We start from the raw sequence: 14509 nt of genomic DNA, 5'->3' as shown, positions 1-14509 counted from the left end.
TGATGGGCTTTCCTAAGAATATTTTAAAAGTGTTTCTTTTGCAAAAGTTGGATCAAAGTTGAATCATGGTATCCACTCCCGTGGAGCAAAAGAAGACACATTATTTTTAAAATAACAAATATTATTCAGGGTACACACACATGGCTGTAATATATTAAAAAAAAAAAAAAAAAGGTCAGAAAGATATTGTAGTATTCTGAGCCTTAAGCTGGCCTTTGAAAAATAAATGCAAAATAAAGATGTGAAGAGAAGAAAGAAGGAAACGCAGGCTGGATGACGGCAGACAGGGATGAGGTGGACATCTGGCCCTGGGAGTACAAGAAACTAGTCAAAAGACATACAACCGGGAAAGGAACACGGAGGAAGGCAGTATTATTGCTTGATTCTGGAATGATGATTTCTTCTAAAGGCATCAGCGACCTGATTAAGTGCTCTTTGAGGAAGACTACCATATTCAAATTGCCAATAGAAAATCACCCATAATCATGATACGCCGTCAAGAAAACCCATTTTCCTCACAGTATGTGAACTTAGATGCAATCTTACAATACAAATTGGGCAGATGATGTATTCATCATTAGCAGTTTTAAAACACAGAAAGCACTTAGGAGATCACAGGTGAGCTTTCTTAGTGCTGAGTATTTTTCTCACAGTTGTACTAGTTCGTTGTAAAAATAAACTGACAAGCTATACATTACACAACATAAACATTTATGCCCAAAATAACACATTATCAGGAATTAAAAGCTTTTCATGGTTACAAAATGAAGAGACAGAGCAAGAACTTTCAAAGTTGTCCTTCTTTCCAAATCACTCAGCCAGTTCTGGCACTTACTGGTGAAAAAAAAAAAAAAATACCTGTTTTATTTTTAGAAACGCAGAAATATGGTTCTAGACTTGGGACTCCAACCACTGGGATTCCATGGATTGTAGGTTTAATGAGAAGTGTACATCAAGAGTCCAGAAACAGCATGTGAATAAATGTGGAAGGGATTATTTCGAGCTCTAGAGGATATGATAAAATAGTAAATGGATTAAAGAAAATTAAGCTCTACAGTTTGGCACACCCTAGGAACAGCAGCATGCAGAGAATCTACCAGAAAAAAACAGATGCTGATATTGCCAGAGCCCTCGGCATAGGATTTGACACGGAATGCCGCTCCTTCTCCCAGAGGCCTGTGACAGCTGAGAAAGAAAAACATTCTCAGACCAAAACTTGATCAAATGTAAAGCTTACTCAAACTGCAAACAGCTGGCTAAATAAATTAATGAACATTGGATTGTGTCCCCAGATAACCTGAGATAGGAAGGAAATGCGAAAGGCACATCAACATAAAAGCTTTCTAATGCATTTGGTGGAGTATTTTTAGGACTTAGTTAATACTGGCAATATCATTATGAGACCTAGTACAGATAAGATTTTATAATTCTCATTTTAATCATGGAATGCATGGAGGCAAAGAGCCAGATCAGCTGATTTCTACAAGTTTCTCATTGAGTCAGCTCTAAAGCCAAAAATAGAAATGAGGTCAGCCTACACCACAGCCCTGGGTTTTTTCTGGGTCACTAGAGCAAGCTGGTTCCCAGCAAAATATTAAACAATTCACTAACATTAAGTTAGCCCCTTTTATGTCCATTTCACAGATAGAGAAATTAGGATTCTGATGCTTAACTGACTTGTCACATGTCACTTGGTGACCCCTTTGTGCTCCTGGGAACAGAATATAGAAATCTGAATTCCCAGTCCTTGCCTCACCACAAGAACACGTTCTTTCCCACGTCATTGGAATACTTAAGCAATCCTTATATCCCGAGAGTTTTGAAATTAAGTAGCTAAAAAGGAAGTGACTCCTTCGTTGACAGAGTTCTTGCCATTGCCCATATTTTTTTAACTTTCCTAATCTTTTGTTCAGACATAAGTGCACATGAATAACCTAGTGTCCCACACCCTGTCAAGGTTACTATGGGCGCCAGAGCAGAGCAAACAGACAGAATAAGCACTCAAACGGCTATACAGTTAGCTGGCAAATAGCTCGTGCTGTGTGCAGGCCAAATTGTTCCTCTGAGCCTTTAGCAAATCTCCACTGGGGTTATAGGAAGAGCAAAGAGCTGGACAAGCGTGCAAAGGCTTTTGCCAGCCTCTCTGGTGTCTAAGCCAGACTCTGCAGCTGCAACAAGCAGTACTACGATTTTGACCATCCTTCTGGTCAAAATGTGCACAGGCAAAATGTGCACAGTTAAAATAACTGAGAAATAAGACCCCTTAGCCATTTATTTCCAAAGGACATGGCAGCCACATAATTCATGTCTGAAAGAAATGAAACGCACAACCACTGTTATCACAGCAATGAAAATTTTAAATGAAGTAAAGAAGAGAGAAGCTTGTAAATATTGCACAGTTTAGATGCAACTGCATTTCATAGTTTTATTCTTGAAAATCAGTGCAATGTATTGGACAATAAAAAAAGTAATTTTATATACCAACGACAGAAGAGATTACCGCTTATGCTCGAAAGGTGAAATTCAGAATTTGAGGAAGAAAAACAAGATGCCATCATCTATAAAGATGAAAAAATACAGCCATGGAGAATAATCTTGGCATCAAAATTAGCCATTCTAAATTAGGCATGAAAGAGACTTTCGCACATGGAGCAACTTAAAAATATATTATCTAAAGCAAAGACATACTTTTGAAAATCCATAAAATATGGAAAAAAGGGTTCTATTATAACACCCAATTATTTCCCTTCCTTTTAAAATGCTCACGGAAGCAAGTTCATGATGGAAATCAAATGATAGACTATATCCCCCATCTGAAGTTAGAAAGCCAAATCCAAATAAGCTCCCAGGATGGCTGAAGTTGAAATATTATGAAGCTTCTAATTTTGAAGGATAATATAAATGCCTACAACAAAAACTGAAGTTAACACAAAATATATCTAGAATAAGCAGTCATCGAAAATCTTACTATCAGAGGCCATGTTATGCCTATTTCAGTGGTTAGCATGAGATCACAATCTTTCAGTTAAATTTTTAATTTTTCATATTTAAAATAGTATGATCATGAATCTTTACAATGGACTGAAACACAAGTAAAAATGCTGTCAGAGCTTTGGGTTTACTCTCACAGGCAGACTGTTCACGGGTAGAGTCAGCTACTTGGGCGTGGGCTCATGCATTAGAAAACAGAACAAACCTAGCGAGTGATGTTAATTAAACAGATTTTTGTCGTTGGGTTTCCATATTTTAGAAGTACTTTAAAGGAAGAGATATTGTTTTATTAATTCACAGAATGCGACGCAAACTTTGAATTCAATAGAAGTTGGTGAATGGATAATGAACCAACCAAGAGCATAATATGACACTTAGCATGAAGTAGGATTCTACCTATGTATCCTAAACACTTTAGAACATAGTACAATACGGTTACTAGGCAGGATGGGATGCCAGACCTTCTTTTCCCAGTCTAACGCCCAGTGGGCACCATTCAAGACTGGTTAACATATGCACCTCTGGCCAAAGAAGCAAGAGGGAGAGAAAGCCATGGTCAGGACATGACGACACTGGATCAGCTGTTCCTGTCATCTGGTGCCTCGAGATTTCAATTTCCAAACAAGGCTGCAAATAATTGAGGGAATGAAAGCATTTACATTTGGAGCCAGAGCTCACCAAGCATTCAGTGATGAGGAAACGATTTCAAATGACGGGTCACAGTCAATGGGAGATTGCGGAACTCAGCCAAAAATTCCACAAGTCCAATTCCTTGAGCCCAACGACAATCAGACATCTGCGCAACCACTTCCTGAATACCAGTCCTGCTGGGAAAGTGGTGGGAAGGCTGTAGTCAGTGTCACGGGGTCATGGAAAAACTCTGAGACGAGGCCCCATTGGGAGCTTCATCCACGCCACGAAGCTTAACATTAGGGCAGAGATATTGTCATTAATGCCGAGGAGAGGAGGGGAGAGGAAATACACAACTAAAAGCCTGAAAGGTCCAGTTTTCCTCAGGGGAAAACATGAATACTGATTCTCTTTTGCACTACGAGATATATACTGGATTCTTAAAAGAATGTGTGTATGTCAACTTAAAGTATACTACATTTCTTTAGTGAATTCAATGTAATCTGAAGATCGTTTCATGTAACCACTCTATAATGACTATTGTTTCTTTCATTTAACAGTTTAATGTTAAAGCAGGAAAGAGTAGGATAATAATGTACAAAAAGCATGGCTACCTATCTTCATCTTCTTCCCCAAACTCTCATTTTCATTCTCAAGCCCCGGTGATGTTCAGCTTGAGATAGTCATATTAAGAATTTTTAACTAGTGGCTCTCCATTAAATATGTGGGTATATGTTAAGAGCTTCAGCAACTGTATATGGAAGGAGAGAAAAGATGAGCATCTAAGGACATTCACATGGAAAAAAGGGTTCTATTATAACACCCAATTATTTCCCTTCCTTTTAAAATGCTCGAAATGAGGACATTCACGTATTTACAAATTCAAAGGATGAGAAGAATCAGAAAGGTATTAAAAAGGAAAAAATAAACTCCCTAATTTTCGTGTACTATAAGATCTATTCTCTTTCTAGGAGCTTTCTGGACCCAACCTGCCTCCTTTAAAACGCAGATGTTGGTTTGGCAAGCAGATCCCACCAAGTCTCTCATCACAAGTACCTCAGTAGTCCTCCCTTTGACCATCATCAGGCTTGTTTGAGACTTGCTCCTGAGACCTCTGAAGCTGCAGACGAACGGGTTTGTATGAAGAAAGGAATAGACATAAGTGCTGAGATTTGGGAATGGGAGCTGGGCTGGATGTATAGGAAGGAAACAGAAGGCCTTCCTCTCCCTGCCCAAGCCTGGACTGCAGCTTTTACGCTGCACTTTCTGCCTTAGAGTTCTTGAGTGGAAAATCCCAAGCCCTACAGATTAGATCCATCTCATGGATAAGGTCCACCAATGTCCAGCTGGTGGTTCATCAGCTTCAGACTGACCGCGGGATACAGCACAATTCTGTGTTTGGAGATACAAAACTCTCTCCAAATGTCCAAGTTCAAGATTAGACTTCTGTCACAAAAAATCCTGATATCAAAACATTATTTGAGCCCATGATGTTTTCTGGCACAATTCTAGTAATTTCAGCATTGTGAATCCAGTTGGTAAAGCTAAATGTTCAAATCATATATAATAAAAAACTAGCAGAGTGATGGTTACAAAGGAAAGGCACAATATATATTCTTTGATTAATCAACATTTGCAAACAAAACTGGAGATACTTTCTGATCTATAAAAATCCACTTTGCACACCACCTTATAAAAAAAATGAATTATAAAGAGTTCTTCACAAAAATATTTTCTAAAGAACTATCATTCAGCAAAAGAATTACTCGGAAGAGCCGTTAAGTGCGTTCTCAATATAAACAATTTAAAACTCTTCCCCTAAACTCATCTAAAAGCAAACAAACTGTCCAACTTCACTGATCCAGTAAAAACTTTCTAAAATGATAAGCAAACAAGTGCTGACAAATTGTTGGCAGCAACAACATTTAAAATTTTCCAAAAGTCCTTAGGACTTATAAAAGTTCCAGACATTTCTCCGTATTAAGAGCCTAGTATCACTGATGAAAGACACACTTTAAAGCTATAAGCAATAGCAAGGGTCTTTAGCAGCAAATGTTTTTCTCAATAATTTGTCTCTTAAGCTCTGAAAAAAACAGAGTAAAATGCTTTCGTTAATTCTTACTCCAAAGCAGTAATCTGTTTAAAACATTTTAAGTATAAATATTTTAAGTCACTCCCCTGAAGTAGTCAGCTTCCCAAATTAGCAAGAAGAGAAACATTATGATAATGTTTTTCCAAAGTCTTTTGGGTGTATTCAATCAAATCCTTTGTGTACATTTCCTGATACAGTTGATCTTTAATCAATAGCTTATTTCCATTTTCCCAACAAATTTCAATGAAATGTAGTATGTTCTTTGGGAAACACTTGTATTTCCTGGCCTCATGCTCTATTAACACATTCAAATTTCAATATGAAGGTTCAAAATTCCTTTTCTTGAAAATTTATTTATTTATTTATTTATTTATTTATTTATTTATTTATTTTTATGGTGATATTGGTTAACGAAATCCAATAAGTTTCAGCTGTACACTTTAACAGTAAGGCATATATATGTTTACACTGTGTGTTCACCTCCCACAGTTAGACTTCTTTCTGTCACCACATATTTGACCCCCTTTACCCTCTCTACCTCCCCTCCTTCCTCTCCCCTCTACCCTCTGGTAACCACTAGTCTATTGTCCATGACCATGAGTCTCTGTTTGTTTGTCCTGTTCATTTGCTGCTTTTAGGTTTATATCCCACATATAAGCGATATCATGTGATTTTCAAAATTGATGGATTTTCCTGTAAACCCCTCACCCTATAGCCCTCCATCTGCATCCGTTTTCTTCTCCATTTCAGCCTAAGAGCTGGCTTTCAACAACCTCCCAGATCCAAACAGTGTCTCCAACCTCTGGGCATCCCACAGCCCATTAGAGACGGTTGCTTCCACCCGATGATATTCATACCCGACTCCTACTATCCCCTAGCATCCTGGACACATGCATGGAATCTGTCAGCTAAACATGCCTTCTTGGGGGGAAGAACTCCTAGACACAGAATGATTTGAAGAAAACTATTATACCTGATCTCGTTAAAGTAAAAGGCAATAATGGTTGAATGAACTTCAGGAATGCCTTGTGGAAGGAAAGTTCCCATGAGGCTCTGGTTTTCTGCCACTAGAGGGCGCTATGGGACTACACCTTCCCCCCGGCAAATTAAAACTCCCTCAGTAAAACGTGAAGTATCCAGCTTTCTAAAAAATATATATTCATTATATTGACATATTAATATTAAATAACCAGTGAGATTGAAGATATTAGCATGGGAATAGTTTGGATAAATCAGTTTGATAAGGCTTAAAAGAACTTAAGGAAAGGAAGAATTTTAATTAGAATTTAAAATGTAATTAAAATTAAATATAAAACTAGTAACCTGAATGTTGAGGCTATTAAGTGGCTGGTAAATGCTATGACCCTAGAAATAGTTCGAATTGTGGATATTTTTCAGATTGCTTTTCCATCCATTTTATAAACTGAGAATATTTGAATCTAACAATACAGAAAAAGAAGATAAATGACTGCATAGAAATAGTATATGCTGAAAAATTAAATCCTACAAAACATGCATGAAACGGGTCCAAATATGATAGCAGGCAGGTCTCTAAGAAACTATTACTAAACATTTAATTGCCAATAAAATTTATTTAAAGGCTTTTCTTTAGTCCCTTCCACTATAAATTTATAAGGAAAATATACTTTAAGTAATTTAATCCATTACCTTAATTTTGCCATTTGTGAAGGGAAAAAATCCATTCAATTTTTAATGGCTTCAAAAAAGGGTGATAATATAATCTCTCTTGCTAAAAACTTAATTTATCAACATGGAGCACCCCTGAAAATTAAAATCGTGAATGCTTCTCCCTAAACCTATTACCTTACATTCTACTTCTCATATATAGACACAAATCCTTTTAAAGGAGAAAAACAATATAAACATAAAAAGGTGCTACACTGTAGCCTGGAACCTTATACTCACTGCGCCTCCAGAAGGTTGTGCATGTTGCACACTGCGGTGAGTAGAGGGCAACTCTAGCTGCAGCTTGGCGTTGGCCCAGCAGGGGGCGTCTTGTCTAATACACACAGAGCTGAACAAATCCCAGTGGTAGCAAAACCATCTATCTAGAAATAGACCGTTCATGAATGAATGTTTATCAAGTTGTACTGGGGGCACTGAAAGGGAATGATAATGCCTAAGTCGCTGAGAACCTGCATGTAAAATTGCACCTTTATCCACCAACACAAGAGTCTTTTAAAAAAATTCCATGAGATTTATCAAAATTCTGTCATGACTTAAAGATTTGGGGGAACAAGGGAAATTGCAGAAAGATAAATAATTGACAACAAAATAACGAGATTATCTACTTTCTGAGTTTGAACAAGAAAAATACATCTCAAAAAAAAAAAAAACCTTTACTCTACTTTTACTATCTCCACGCCAGCAACCTTTGAGAAGTAAAGATGTATTCTATGTTATTAGCAATTTTAAAAAATGCTAATTAATGCACGACACCTAAATAGCCCTTGGAGGGTTTTCACGTTGTCAGAATTGAGGATGTTATTAACTTGAACTTGAAAATGTATGTGGGTGTGCGACAGGGTTCTGGAAGTGCGTGCATCCTGAACAAAATTAGGACACATAAAAGTCAGGAAGTGTCACAATCTAGGTCATGGATTCTTTTTTTTTTTTGGTCTGTGCTAACAGTAAATATGAAAAATGTAGAAAAAATCCTCACAATAATTATTATAATTAATAATACAAAAAGCATACAAGATATTCTTCAGTTTTAACCTTGAGAGAAATTGCCAACTGGCAATTAAGGGAAAAAAATTTTTTTTTTCTTTAAAAAATGTGTTAACTGCAATTATCTACCAAAACTGGGTTTTATGGGTACCCTGCTAAGGAGCATTCCTTGGTTCCCAGCACCTACCGCAAATGGCACTTAGTAGGTGCTCACTAAATATTTTCATGAGTGAATCAGAAAACACAAAATGTTAAAGATTCCAAGGAAATAATATGAATCTACCAAGAGGGTGCAGGTTTAGTTAGATCTCCCACTTTCAAAGTTAACTGCAAAAAAAACACAAAACACACACACACACACACACACACACACACACAAAATAAAAAAAACAGGCATCCCTGCTCTGACTTAGTGAACAGAGCTTTGGGGAATCTTCCTACTTTCTCATTTCTGACTGCATTGATAATGCCGCATGATGGGAAAAGAATCTTAGCCTAAGAACCAAAAGCTCCAGCATCAATCACTTAGACCCTCTGAAAATCAGGTTTGCCATCTATAAGATGGGAGTACTCCACCTTCCCCACCACCCTGACAGGATTCTTTGAAGGGTCAAATTTGATCTAGTACTCAGAGTTCCTTTGCATTGCATGAAACACTAAACAAATATTATAAACTAAATTGTCCTGACTTTAGTTTATTTAAGCACATATATTTTGCATTTGTTATCAAGATGTCTATGTCTATCAAGTCAACTGCATTTCCTATAAGCCACAGAATATTTTAAAAGAGAATGGAAATGCAGTATCATCTTTTTACTCTTCCCCACTGGTCATGACCCATGAATTATCTCATTCTTGTTTTTGTGGCTAAATTTGACATAAGAAAATAAGAATTTCTTGGGTATTTAAAAAATCCGACAGTTTTAAGAAATTCCTCCTTTATCTTGTGCACAAGGTTTTTTTGTTTTTTCCCTTAATGAATACTTCCGGTATTGTTTTCAAGCACAGAACGTTCTGACAATGCTCCCATGTCAGCCCGAGTTTCTGTAAGTCTACCACGTTCCCAACTCGTGCACTTGTGTGAGGTTCCAGGACCCTTCTTTTTTAGCCCACAAGTACCTGATAATACACACATGTTCTGATATCCCCAAATTACTTCCTTTCCCTCCAACCAAGCTACTTGGCTATCTGAAATAACTAATAACATTTTTCCCCAGCATGCTTCGATAATTTCAAGACTTCATTAATCATGCTCAGAATCTAGAGGATAGGGCCAGTTCCAAGGATGTTAAAACATGGCAAATCAATTTTGCCCACAGAATACAATACAGTACTGGTAGAGCCTGAGGTTTTACAGAACCCACTATTAGCTTAACTTCATTCATTTGAAAAGGCTGTGGTCAGATCATTCTGAATTAATAACTGAATTTCAATCTATTTTCAGTAAACACCATTCATTCTTTTAAAACATATTCAGACACTCAAAGGAAGAAATTGAGCAAGATGTTGCAGGAGTGTTTTCAGCCAAGGTTTTTGTTTTAAAACTGAATAGATAAGAAAAGCGTATAATTACACAAGCAATACAAAATAATGGTGCATAATCAACACAATAAATAGCTACTTAAATACTTAAAAGTAGCCCTTTCTTAGCAGGTATATTTCCTTCATCTCAATGTTATTAACAAAATTGGCAAGCTTGTTTTGCAAAAGGTAATGTGGAAATATATTGCTTTTAATTTCCTGGGTATGGCCAAATTATTAAAACGTTTAAATCAACAAGATCCTCTCTAATGACATTTTTACTATATTTTGTAGAAATTTTAAAGGTTCAATTTACAAGATAGTTTCTTGTTTTTCTTTTATTCTTTAACTACTTAATGCCAATAGACTAAAAAATTATGCTCTTTGGCTAAGAAGCTAAGATGAAGAGTCAAATTGCTTTACAGTTTGTAAATTAGGAGATAACATTCTCATAAAAAAAAATAGGTTAGATTGAAGAGTTTAAAATGTTTGACATTTTCCTATGTATTCTGTATTTAAATTAATATAAAAAAAAAAATCAGAGGAGAGGTGACCCAATGTGTGTGTTAGAGAGACACAGAAAGAGAGAGAGGGAGGATGCATTGAGAGAAAGATCAGGCCACAGCTGCTGCCATGTTCCCTTGCTCCTCCCCGCTCTGGGGTCTGTGGCATCAGACACAATGACCTCAATGACCTCGGCAATTTCTCTTTGTCAAGAGGTGGCTGACCAGTCGAGTACCCTGAAGTGGCCTACCCTTTTCTCCTGCCCCATACATAAAATTGTTAATTTTGTAAAATTCCTGAGCTTCCACAAAAACTTCAAACCAAAGAGAGCCCACTAGGCACCTCTGAAAGAATAAACAGTTTCCCAAATTCAGTGCTTCTCGATAGGAGGAACAAGCACCTTCTGTGACGAAATAGAGGAAACACTGTAGTTGATCCTTTAGGTCCAGAATTTCAGCATGACAAATGCAATAATGACAGGGAGCCAGTCCTCTGTCAGGGCTCATGAGGAGCCACAGAGTCCTGCTCGGTGGAAGATTAAAGCCAGAGCTCACCCTCACCTTCCCAGTGCCCTAAGTATACTCCAAGTGCAGAGCCACACCGAGCCCCCAAGGCCTTCTGGGGCACAATCATCTAAAGTCACCCACCATATAAGGGGTATAGCATGCCAGGAAAACATGACATGGCATAAATAAGGAAACAGACATTGCTCCTTGTAGATCTAAACAATCACCAAATTAATAATTGTAATTATTAATGTAATAATCGCTGAGTAAATGACAAATGATTTGCTTCTGAAATAAGATTACCTACGCTCTTCTAGAACTTATACTTAACAATGTACTCAAACACAGGAAACACCTCAGAAAAGAAGTGCCTGTGTCAGAAACAAAATATTTGACAGGATGAAAAATGACATGTGTATGTTCTTATCTGTCACTGGGTAAAGCAAATTGCTTTTGAAAAATTGAATTTTAAACTATGCTCACTGAGTAGATTACTTTGTTTGAAGCGTCACTTGACATGGAGAATACATTTTAAATTCATACCACGTAGACACCTGTTTTACTACTTGTTACATTTCATGTCTCTCCACGAGACAGAGTCTTGAAGAGAATATGTCCCCAGAGTATGAACAACTCTCAAACTGGGGAACTTTATTTTTAAATATTTGAAAGGTAGGCACTTCGGGTTAAGAACATAACTTCATAGAAGCAAGCAAGTGAGATATGAAAGGAAAGGGTTATTCCCACAAATATTTTCATAATTATAATCTATTTCTCCCATTCAGTTCTTGGTATTTACCCAATAGTAAGACCAAATAAATGACTTCTGACTAATTTTTGCTAGGCTAGGGGCAAGCATCAGAGCTACTGTTTCAGAAAGTCAGACTTGATTTAAGTCGTTATTTGACACTAGCACTGACCTCCCAGCTCCAAGGAAATTTTCAGAAATATGAAGAACTGAATAGATCAGCAAATGGAAAAAACAAAGACAGCGAGGCAAGAATAACAAAAGTTCTCAGCCATAATTGCTTCGACTCAGGTATCGTGTGATTTCTCAAAACAGAAAAAGGGGAGAAAGACCAGATGGCAATTCAAACTCAGGAAACTTTAGTTTTCTTATCAGCAGGCTTGAAAAACTAGTGATGAAGGCACATTGGGTAAAGGCTGCTGAATCACTGTTCCTCTTTTTCTCAGCATACATCACTGAAAAAGTATTCAACACTGAGGAAATGTCTACTTGTAAAGTAATAACGCATTATGGGCCTGACTTCCTTCACTTTGGATTAATGGAGCATTCTGACATTTATTGCATATCGAAATTCCTTCTGGTAAAATAACATTTGACTCTACAAATGTCAGTAATGACAAGCACTAAAATACCTCGGCATTTACAGGAAGACCTGAAATCAGGGGATAGCAAGCGTTTAGATTCGGAAGGGTTTTTAGAGCTCGGAGTCCTAGTCTTTCCTGAGGGAGATTTTCAACTTTAAATCACAATGTCTAGACTTTTTTTCAGATTGAGAAATGCACATATAATCACGAGGAAACGAATAAACACAGCTGCCATATATCTTCATCCTTAGAGGACAAGTCTCCGTGAGGCGTGTCCTACATCCCAGGAAGCAGTACCAGATAAATCCCACTCTAACATAAACTCTCCGGCTCCCTGGGCCCCCTAACGCTGCTCTACCTGTTCCCGACCCAGACTGCTGCCTCTGTAAAAGACCACAAGTGCTTCCCACCTTCAAGTGGCTGCTGGCCCTCACCCAGCTGGCTCTGATTTCACCCTCCCCACTTGGTTCCCCATTCTCCCTGCCCACCTCCCACAGCACCACATCCACAGCAGCTATCTCCAAAACTGCTGATCCAGAAAAAAGGGAGGAGAAAAAAAAAAAAACCATGCTTGAAGCTAGTGGCAGGGAGCGTTTCTAGCAGACAGCAAGGTAAGGGGTATGGGGTGTCTAGGGAAAGAAGTGTGTGCATGTCCATGTGTGTGCGAGCGTGCATGCATGCAGGGGCGTGCACGCACATGAGATACAGAGAATGTGTATCACAAGAGGTCTGCCATGCGGCACTGGAAAGTAAAATACATTTACCAGTCCACGTGAGCAGAGAAGAATGAAAACTGGATCACTAACGGGAAAGGATTACAGATTTGGGGCAGGAGGAGGATAAAGAGCCAAATTTAAAAAAAAAAAGAAAAGAAAGAGGAAAGGGGCACAGAGTGGACCACAGAGCAAAGAGTATGAAATCCCCCCACCCCAGGTCAACACTAAGGGCATTGTTGTGTCTTCAGAACCCTATGTGGAAGCCAGACACCCCATTGAGGCAGTGATGGCATTCCACTCTGAGAGATGGCCTTTAGCTCCTGTCCTGGACCCGCAAAGGCCCAAGAGACCGAATTACTCAGTAGAGGCCAGCAATCTAATGTCTATTGAAAGCACCAACCAACCAATCAACAAACAAAAAACATCACTCTTCTTCATGACTGTCAATCATACCTTAGAATGTTCTTAGCTTTTGCTGAAAGTTTTTCCCCCGACCATAGGTTACTTTCATCTTGGCAGACAAGGACCTCAATTAGAGGTCAGATCATCAACTCTTGCAAAGAACTGTGTGCCCCACATCCAGAGGGGATGCCAGGATGCCCACCCTCGGCCTTCTTGAGACAGCGGGGTCACCACCTTCTAGGATGCCTCCAGGGAGCAGCCGGTGTGGTCTAGAGTCGGATGAGACGGCAGTGCTCTTTACCAAATGCCTCTGGATTTGGGGTGAGACCCCAAAGCTCTGGTGTTCAGCTCCTTATTGGGGAGAGACGGGACTGAATACTCACCACCCACATCAGCCAGGGTGGGAGGGTTTCTACAGCAATGTTTATGAAATGCCATGAAACAGGAAAAAAAGGTGCTACGTACGTCCTGATATAAAACAAAAGATAGCATTCCCTCGCCTCCAAGGTTAAGAGGCAGACAGTCTGGGAACAAGACTCACCTACGTATCTCCCCCATCTAGCCCGCGAAATGCTAGTCAGATCCAAGAGAAGAGCCCTCACTTAAGAAAACAGCAATGCTTGGGAGCTTGCAGAAAGACACACATTCTGCTTTTTGTTAACTTCACTTTCATAAAATTATACCTTTTAATGACCTGAGATCTCGTATGTGAAAATGAGAAGATGAGTTTAAGGTGAAGGAGTACAGTTGCCCATGGAAATTTCCCATAGTGTCCAATTTTCCACCCCAAGTCAGGGAAACAAAATTGGGGGGCCTACCTCAGGTGCCCTGAGCATGCTGCCTGGATTGTAGGTGCCTGCTAGTAAAAGTGCAGCTCGCCTTTCCCTGACCCAGGACCCCGGGTCCACTCTGGGCCCTGCGGGGCTCACTCTCAGGGCACTGCCTTCACTTTCTCCCTCAGAGCTCACAGCACGGTGTTCAGTTTGGGAGGGTTATTGGTTTTCCTCTGCCATAGGACTGTAAGAGCTCCATGGACAGGTGTCACACCTGTCTGGCTAACAACTGCCTAAGTCCATGGGCATATCACAGAGCAGAGATCAATGAGACCCACGGAGTGAAGCGGG

General features: G+C 38.9%; 1 protein-coding gene across 2 annotated transcripts in view; it reads right to left on the bottom strand.

Moving 5' to 3' along the window:
- COL4A1 (collagen type IV alpha 1 chain) overlaps positions 1 to 14509 on the bottom strand; it is a 139967-nt gene that overhangs the window by 57259 nt on the left and 68199 nt on the right. The window lies entirely within an intron of this gene.

Source organism: Pteropus medius, unplaced genomic scaffold (genome assembly GCF_902729225.1).
Source record: "Pteropus medius unplaced genomic scaffold, Ma_sr-lr_union100, whole genome shotgun sequence".
In the NCBI taxonomy this organism is placed as follows: domain Eukaryota; kingdom Metazoa; phylum Chordata; class Mammalia; order Chiroptera; family Pteropodidae; genus Pteropus; species Pteropus medius.
Note: the sequence above shows the minus strand (reverse complement) of the source record. Positions and strands in the feature narration are given on the sequence as shown.